The sequence below is a fragment of the Nematolebias whitei genome, chromosome 18, assembly GCF_014905685.2.
Source record: "Nematolebias whitei isolate Nwh7 chromosome 18, NemWhi1, whole genome shotgun sequence".
Lineage (NCBI taxonomy): Eukaryota > Metazoa > Chordata > Actinopteri > Cyprinodontiformes > Rivulidae > Nematolebias > Nematolebias whitei.
Window position 1 is genome coordinate 22,252,388 of NC_056515.1, and position 9,574 is coordinate 22,261,961.

The following is a 9,574-nucleotide window of genomic DNA, read 5'->3' on the forward strand; positions in this document are numbered from 1 at the left end:
CATGTAGCGATTGGACACAATTGGTGGCACTGGATATCCAGTCAGGTCCTGGATCAAATTGGATATGTTGTTTAGATCATTGACTTGTGCTTCTGATGTAGTGAAAAGTGAAGTGCATCCAAAGATAGTTTCTCCTGGAACCATCTATAAATGTTGAACTTTGTTGGCAAAATCCACCGAGTTCTCTATATGATGTGGTGTGTTTCCTACAAGAGGAGCTAAAACACCAGCCAGATGTTTTGCAACATTTTGTTGTATGTCACTCAGAAAGTAATCGTTGGATGGTGTGTTAATCGATAAGACTCATCCCCAACTTATACTAAGAAAGCTAAATGATCAATTGAGATCTGTATTTTAAACACCACTATAAACTCTTTGTCAAATTTGTTAGTGAAAAATCTCGAGACACGAGAGAACCTGAGAGAATGACACAATCCAGGACTTATTAGGAACCCGCATTACAAGAATCTGTAGAATATTGTCAATTTTAAATATTGCTGTTCTACCTTGACTGACACTTTGAAGATACGACAGTTCAAGTTATCTACAAATGAGTTTCTCCTTGACAGCTTTGCCCCCAAACTATCTGAAATAACTTCAATAATAACAGGTTTGTGCTGTTTATTAATTGATGCTGGCATATTTCTGACTTGCCAAAGCTCCGATAAAAAAAATAAATAAAAAAATCAAATTAAATTTTGACATGAAAAGTCTGAAAAGTAAAAAGTAATTTCAGAAACATTTTACTTTTGTCAAATGCAATGAATCAACAGATTGAAAAGGTGACATCGTGCTTCATCCTGTGAGCTCTCACATAAAACCTATTGCAGCTTTAATTAGTTAACCAATTTAATTACGGAGTGGCATGGACTAATCTATTCCTCCAAAAGGAAGCGGGGGTGTCTGACAAGAAAAAAACATTTAAACACTGGTTTATACAAATAATTTTTAATAAAATTTTACAACACCAATACTTTTATATAAAAAAAAAAAACCACAATCTGATTTGCAACACAAGTTTCACACAAAGATTGTTACGTAGATCATTACTATGATGAAGCTGAGCATAACTAAGAAAAGTTATGGCATGTGTATTCATTTATTAATTAATAGTCATTCAATAGGGATAAAAAGGAAGTGTACAAATTAATTTGTTTATCCCACTAATATTAGATTTCACACTGCATTGCTTTTTTATCAAATGTTTTCTCAGGCTCTTGTTGCAACAACCCACATGAGACTGACTCAGTCTTGTGAATGAATAATGTAAACTTTTATGTAAATAACCATTTAATGCAAGTGGAACAGCTTTGTAAAATAGCAGTTGTATGAATTGCTATGTAATTTCATGATAAAAAGGTTGTCTTAAGGCAAAAAAATCAACTTTGTTGTGACTTCTTAAAACCAACTAACTAACCAATTAGCTAACCAACCAACTAACCATCTAACTAACTAACTAACTAACTAAACAAATAAACAAATAAATAAATAAATAAAATAAAAAATAGACCTGATATTTAATCTTTATTATGTTTTCTTTGATTTCTACTGCAGGTAAGATATTGATTATTTACAAATCCAAAGAGCACCAGATTAAAACAATATATATAAATCCAAGTTTGTGAGTCACATTTCAGCTTTTCTTGTCTCTTCTTGTTTCTCTTTCTGAATAAATATTCAAAAACACAGCTGAGCGCTCCCATTTACTCCCACAAGCACACATTAAAGATGTTTTCAGCAAGTTGCTTCTTTTCGGTGTTTGTTTGTTTGTTTGTGTGAAATATCAAAATGAAACAATGTTCCTTCCTTCCCAGCCTCAGACTGAAGCTTCTCTGTTATTCCCATCTTTCCTGCTGGAAACAAAAACAAAGTGAAACACGTCAACGTGCCAAGTGTTAAATAAGTAATGACACTGCCAATTTATGATGTGAAGCCGTGAAAGTGGAAGATACGGGAGCTGATGACCTGAAAATGAAAGTCAAACATAAGCAGCCAACACTAATATTTTCCTCTGTTTTTGAAGCGATTCTCTGGTATGAGTTAATATCCTTGTGTCAAAAACGATATCCAATTATCTGCTGTCATTGAAACACAACTTTATTGTTCTGTTTGCAGTGTCTTTCAAATTAATATTTGATTTACTAGAAAAAAAAAGCACATTTTCTTGTTGAGAAGAAGCTTTGAAATTACTTTCATACGTTTCGATTACATATTTTTAATTAGAATTCCATAAACCTTTGGGAAAAATGTAATTTATCATAAACAATTATCTTGTTTTTTTTGTGGCAGTAGCATTTTTAAAATAATTTGCCTGCAGCATGTGAAGGTGGTTGCTCTCAGACACTGAAAGGAACCCCTTTGGATAAATGTTTAGCATTAACAAATAAGGATAAAAGTAAGAAGTTGTAACAAGAATCTACAGCTTAGAAAGTTTTATTAAAGTTGCTGCACAGCAGGCAGGTAATATGTTTGGTATAGGCAGGAGTAAAGTGTCTTCAGGCAACAGCAGGCTTTCTACAGCATGTACTGTATTTACTGACTCACAGGTGAACTGGGTTAAAAAAAAAAAACAGCTGTTTGCAGAGGATATTGGAAAGTGACTGATCAGAGATAAGAAAACAAACAGGTTTTGGATTTGCTGGAGGTGTGAGTCCTCAGAGTGAGTGGAGAGTGAGCAGACAGGTAAACTGGGACAGAAACACAACACTTACCGTAAACGAGCTCACAGCAAAATGTCTGTCTGCTGTAGAACAAGCAAGTAAACAAACAGAGCTGGTAGAGAGCTGATGATGATGATGATGATGATGATAATGAGCTACATTGTGGGTGAAGCATAGCCAGAGACAAAAAAAAAAAAAACAGAAAAAGGGGAAAAATGAAAACAAGTTTAAAAACTATATATTTCTTTAAAAGAATGCATTTTGCTCACTGTCTTTCATACCAGAATTTTAAACTAAGATCATTTAGTCAAACTTTAAAATGACATCATACACAAACTCAGCCAATATTGTGAGATCCGTTAGTGCCCAGAGCATGTTAGCTGTGGTGGCCATCTTGAACCAGTTGTATACTGTACATCTTGTGGGAGTTCAGTTTTCTGTAGCCTCTGGAGTTCCAAGATGGCGTCCAATCAATCACACCTGCGACCCATCCCCCTGATGATGAGCCAGGAATATATAATTCATTCATTCTTTCAACCTTTATTTAAACAGATAAATCACCATGAGCCTCGAAGACTCATTTACAAGTGAGACCTGTTTGGACAGACAAAAAACAGTGGTTAACTGGACACATGTAGGAGTTGGAGGCGAAAAAAAAAAATTCCTATCAGACTTTTTTCTTGGCTGAGAAAAACCCCTAATGTTGAAAAAACACCTCGCACAAACAAGCACATATTTACGTAGACATTCTGCATCAGAGACGAGAGCGGTCAACAACGCTTATAGATGCTCTCGAGGTCACTGTAATCAGTCAATGTCCTCCGGTGAGATCCATAAACATTCTCGAGGTATGTCGAGAAATGGCCAAGGATAACCTCTATGAGAATCCAGAGTCCTGAAATGATGACACAAAGTTTATTCAGCTGGCTCATCTGGTTATCAGTTGGAAATTCCTCAGGGAGGGGATGGTGAGCGTCAGATCACATTTTCTTCAGGCGACTTTAGATAAGATGACCTTCAAGGACAGCCAAGGCGACCAAAATTTAGATAAACACACAGTTGTTTTGGGGACAGGCAGAACTTAATGACATCAACCTTCAGTCTGTGTCGGTCCACTCGGTTCTGAAATGTCCAAATGAACGTGACCACACCGATTGAACGTGTCTGAGTAAAAATCCCCAAGATCTGATCCATTCAACCCAAAGCATTTGAGTCCGGGTACTCCAGACATGAACCAAGCCATCATAAAGACAAGCAGCGTGATCAGGTCCAAATTTGCTGCTGACGACGTCCTTGATTGTAAATAAAACCAGCACCAGCTTAATCCAAAAAGCAGGAACCAGTTATCGTGAATCCAATTAAATATGCGTCCTTAAAATCTACAGATGGCAGCAGAGATAGACACATCAAGTTTTCCAGTCGATGAGATATCCAGCTGCGTACGTTCCAACAGGGTAAATCGGCTCGCCCAAAGCCTGTCTTCTCTTCGAAGAAATGTTGTAAATTGAGATGAGGGACCAACTGGTCAGAACAAGTCCATAATTATGGTTCGGAAGAAATGCAAGAGAGGCTCACAGCAATTTCACAGACAGACAGAGCAGCAAAGCAAAGCGGAGAGGGAGGGAGAGAAGCATCCGATCTCATGGAGAGCGAGTGGTGAAGTGTAAAGCTGTAAGAGAGCTCTACTCCCCGCTTAGAGCTGGACAATATGGACCAAAATTAATATCTTGATATTTTTAACATATATCTCGATATACAATATATATCTTGGTATTTTTTTCTTTCCATAAAGAAATAACAAAAATATATTTCTGAGTCAAAGCTTTGTCCCAGTTGTCATACAGGCACATTTATTAGCAAACAGCTGTAACTGTACAAAACAAATGTCTAAAAATAAACTATTTACATATATTAAATAACAATCCTCCCCAGATGAACCGCCTTCACTGTTAGTACGCGTGTGTGAAGCAGCAGTGAGGGGCTGTTTGTGTTCAGTGAGGGAGGAGGGGCCGTGTGAAGTTGGCGGCGCAGACGGGCAGAAAAAAGAAGTACACAGATTTTCAACTTCAAGTCTTACAGTGAGAGGTAACACAACATTAATAAATCAGTGGCTTATCATGTCGCTAAAGACACGGTCCTTAGCGGCTAACAAGATGGCTAACGTTAGCTGTCTTGCACAGTTGAGACCGGGGCTGTGTCTTTAGCGATAAAAGCTGCTGCTTTATTAATGCTGCACTACATCTCTGTTCCTCATAAAATGCACAGCACAGGGAAAAGAGTTTTGAACCATAGTTTGTTTCAGGGAAGGAAGCTGGGAAGACTTCACAGTCGGAGCTGTAGCGTGAAGTTTGACACACTCTTCATACTCCACTTATATCGCTGTTTTAAAAAGTGAAAAAGGTTCGTCGTGCTCGAACCTTTCGTCGGGACTTATTTTCAGCATTGTCTACAGAAAACATTTTTCTGCTGCACATCGGACAAATTAAATCTGAACCGTCTCCAAATAACAGAGCCATTGTTTTTTTCCTGCTAGCCAGCTGCTCTGCTATATGCTCTCTCTCCATTTGGTGACTAATTGTGGCTGCTACGTGTCGGCGGTGCCGCCCCACCTGGAGAAACAGGAAACGGGGGGAGCGAGTGAGGAGCTGGGCTGAGAGGGAGAGGAGGGGCCGCGTGGGAGAAAGAGAAGACAGGGTTTTCAAGTATAACACTATATCGTTTATATCAATATAGTCTCATCTTATCGCAAATGAAATTATCTTGATATTTTTTAAATATCGAGATATCGCCCAGCCCTGTCACCGCCAGAGCATTTCATGCCTACTGGTATTTATGCTTCTAGCCAGTGGTGTAGTGTACTTCATATGTGGATATATGGATTATACCTACTAGAAAAGCTTAAGAATTTCAGTATACCCACTTAAAAGGCGTCATTGACACGTTAAACGGCAGTTAAATGCTTCCGTAACAATCTATACATATGCAACGCTTGTTTATTACATTTGCTTATCCAGCGAGTTATCCTATAATTAATACTTCTGTACTTACTACTTAATACTTGAACATGTTTTGCTTTGATACTCTTTTATAAATTCTATGTTTTTAATACAAAGCCAACTGTTGTACAAAGTTTGTCGTTCATTTATTCAAATATAAGAATCAGAGAAATTTGGAAATGTTCAATATGCTTAAAAATCAAAATAAATTGATGATTACATTCCAGTGTACTTTGGTTTCGAAGCACAGTATACGGACCAACTATGGTAAAGTTAGTTTTACATTGGGCGTTGGACATTTGCTGTCCATGGCTTCAACGGTGTCCAACATAAAATTAACCGTGGTATACCCACTCCAAAATGTAGACCACACCACTGCTTCTAGCCTCTACATGTGAATGACTTCAATAGTTAAACTTACCTTGTGCTTTCTCCGTGTTTCATCCTCCTCGCCCGAGTTCCACTGGATCCTAGACTCCTCAGAAGGTAAACCGGAATTCCTTGTGGACCTCCTCAGCTGTCTTTCTGCCTGCCAACCACTTGCCTTAACACTCCTGAGACACCCTCCTTCTTCAAGCTGGAATCCTTGTGGACCTTCTTCCCCGCTTCATCTCATGACAAGGCAGTCACGTTAATCTGCATCTCTTGGAACTCCACCATCCTGACCTCTCTCCTTGGTCCCTATGGATCCAGAGCCTCCTTTGTACAGGACATTTGGTATTTTGCACTGTAAATACCTTCTACGTTTCAAGTCTGTCTCACTTCAGTCCATATTATTTGGGTTCCAAGAGTTTGTTACACATCTATTGATGACTATTTTTTTTTATTACTATATGATTTTTAAAAATGTGTCTATTGGTTTTTATTTTAATTTAAAATTTAAAACACAAATCTTGCAAGCAAATCTGTTTCGAACTAAAATGAATTCAATATACAGATTACTTCATGTCTGAGAACTTTTTCATAAAGGTCTAAAATCTCCATTATGGTCATTTGGGATTTTTATAGAAGTTTACGGCTCTAAAACTATTAAGATGCTTCAAGACTGTGGAGTAGAAAAGTTTGGTGTGGGGGCTAGAGGTTGATGAGTTTTTCACACTGTGTAAAAAAAGTTAATTAATAAAGCACAAGACAAACATAATGTCTTGAAAAGGTCATTGCAGAAGAAGCAGAGTTTTTAATATTAATAATAATAATAATAATACATTTAATTTGTAGTGCTTTTCAAAATACTAATCTAGATGTAGGCCATATTGTAAAATATATTAATTATTTCTGGTATTGTGTAAATTAAACCAAGGGTTGATCAAGATAATTATATAAAAAAAATTACTGTAGACACAGCAAGAACTAAACATCTAACTTGAAGGAATCAAGCACTTCCTTTCAATTTATTGTAATGTGATTTGCATAAGAGCTGAAGATATTGTGGGCTGCTGTGGTGTTTTCCATTAAACGTTATCTCATATAACCTCTTCACTAACATTCATTTCAGAAACATTTTTTGATATCAGAGTAATTATTTGGACAAATTTTAATTAGCCTAGTAACAAAATTTGTTTTCACCGATGCTTTCTTACTGACATAAAAAGTGGGAATGATATTTCATATATTTTAAAGTGTTTTATGGAAGTTATGAATAACTAACATCTTACTTGTTATAGATCGCTCTTTGAAAGACCTCAGATTGAAGAAAAAGTTAATTCTGATCCGACTGACAAGCTTTTAATTGTATTGTTACAAACAAAATATTTGTGAGCTGATACGTCGTACAGATCATTCGTTTCTTACTGTTCTTTAAAGAAACAATTCATGTGATTTCATTTTGCATATAAAAAAGTTACTTTCTAAATAAACACAGTATAATATAAAAATGTTTCACGTCCCATTTGTAGCATTAAATGTGATTTTACTTCTTTTTTAGTAGCCTGCAAACATAAACACCCAACTATTAATATTATTAATTAGTTTTTTAATATTATTTTTATTATATACCTGTTTGTATATATCTATATCTATCTATCTATATATATATATGTATATATATATATATATAATTTTGTATTTATTTATATATATATATATATATATATATATATATAATTTTGTATTTATTTATTTGTTAATTGTTATGCTTTTTGATCTGGGACCTGAGTTTGAATTTCATACCATAAACATGCAAATGTGAGCTGGTATGACAATAAAAAAAATCCTTGAATCCTTGAAATTAGTGGGGCATGGAAGTGAAATTAATTCCTTCAATTTCCCTAAAAACATAAAAAAAGATGCAACAATGTATCAATTAACTAAGTACTTAACATGTTTATTAGTCTGAAAACAATTTGAAATAAACCTAGTTCATATGTCAGTAACATGGCTGTGAATGTACGAGGCTTAAATTTGTGCGTCTTCGTCTGTTTCATCAAAGCATATTTCACCTCAGAACCAAGGTCCATTGCATGTTTGATAAGTACAACATACCAATGTGCAGCCATATTTTTAAATTTACAGAAGTTCTGAAAATCATCATGGTGGAAAAATTGACAAATGACAGTTTCCGAATAATGATAAAGAGGAGTTTATTGAGTCGTTACAATGTTGACTTATCAATAACTCACATGGAAGTAATGATACAAGTTACTTTAGCAACATACAATACTCAACGTTAACTTTCAATTACTGATCAATATAAATGCCCACCAAGATCCTAATATAAATATGTCGATTAGGATTTAATTTTCATGTCAACACATGAATACCTAAAGTTTGAATTAAAAAGTAAACGGTTACTGCTGCAGTCAATCCCAGCAACTTTGCTGTTCTTTATTTTAGACGTTCATTCATTTATTCATGATGTTTCAATGTGTAGTTTCTATTCATTCACTTTTTAAGGCACGTCTGGAGCCAACCTTGACTGGCCAAGCTGCAGAAGATTTTTACAACAGATCATTGTGTGTTTTCAGAATAACAACAACAATGAACATAGACTCGTTCACACAGATTTTTCTTATTGTTGTGCTTTGCATTTGGTTCAAGGTTCTTCAGAAACCTAAATCTTTAGTCTTTGCCAAACAAGCTGACTTTTACTGTTTCCACACAGCTTTCTTTGTGTGTTTGTCTGTTTAAGGCAGATTGCAAATGTCTTTCCCTAAAGGTTAATTAGCAAATTACTGTTTTACAGTAAACTCAGAGTTGCTTTTTTAAAATTAAAATATACTCTATGTAAACACAGTTTGTGCAACATTTCTGATGGACTCCATCAGCTCTGATTCCTTTCAGTAAAACTGTGTGATTAAGACAGAAATCCTCTGCCAGATTTAGAAACTTTCATATCATAATTCTCTGTGCATTTTAGAGAAATTCTTAGATTTCACTGAACACATTGGGGACTTTAAACAGTCACATCCAGTCTTGAAGTTTTTTTGCATTTGTATGTTGTAATCAGGGTTGTCAGTGCAAGAAGATCAAAGCAGGTTTTACCCATCACAATCATCATGCTTCTCAGTGTGTAGTCAGCCTTCCTCCTGTCTCCTGTCCCAACAACTGCCACTCAACGTTTTACACACACCAATTAAAGCAAATTACCAGCAGGGAGTCAGTTTAACAATGATATTTCACAATCTCATAATATTTCTGTTAAATCAACAAGGTTCATTATATTGATTTTCTTGAATGTTTCATTCTGCTTATGGATATTTTCACCCCAACACTGATCACTAAGTATAGAGACATTAAACTCCAAATAGTAAAACGCATAAATAGTTATAGTTTGTGTTTTACAACCTCAATTAAAAACAAAAACATTTTATTCACAATGAAACATAATAAACACATCACATATTTAAACTAAAAAAACTACATAATTAAAAGGGTATCTATCATCTATCTATCTATCTATCTATCTATCTATCTATCTAT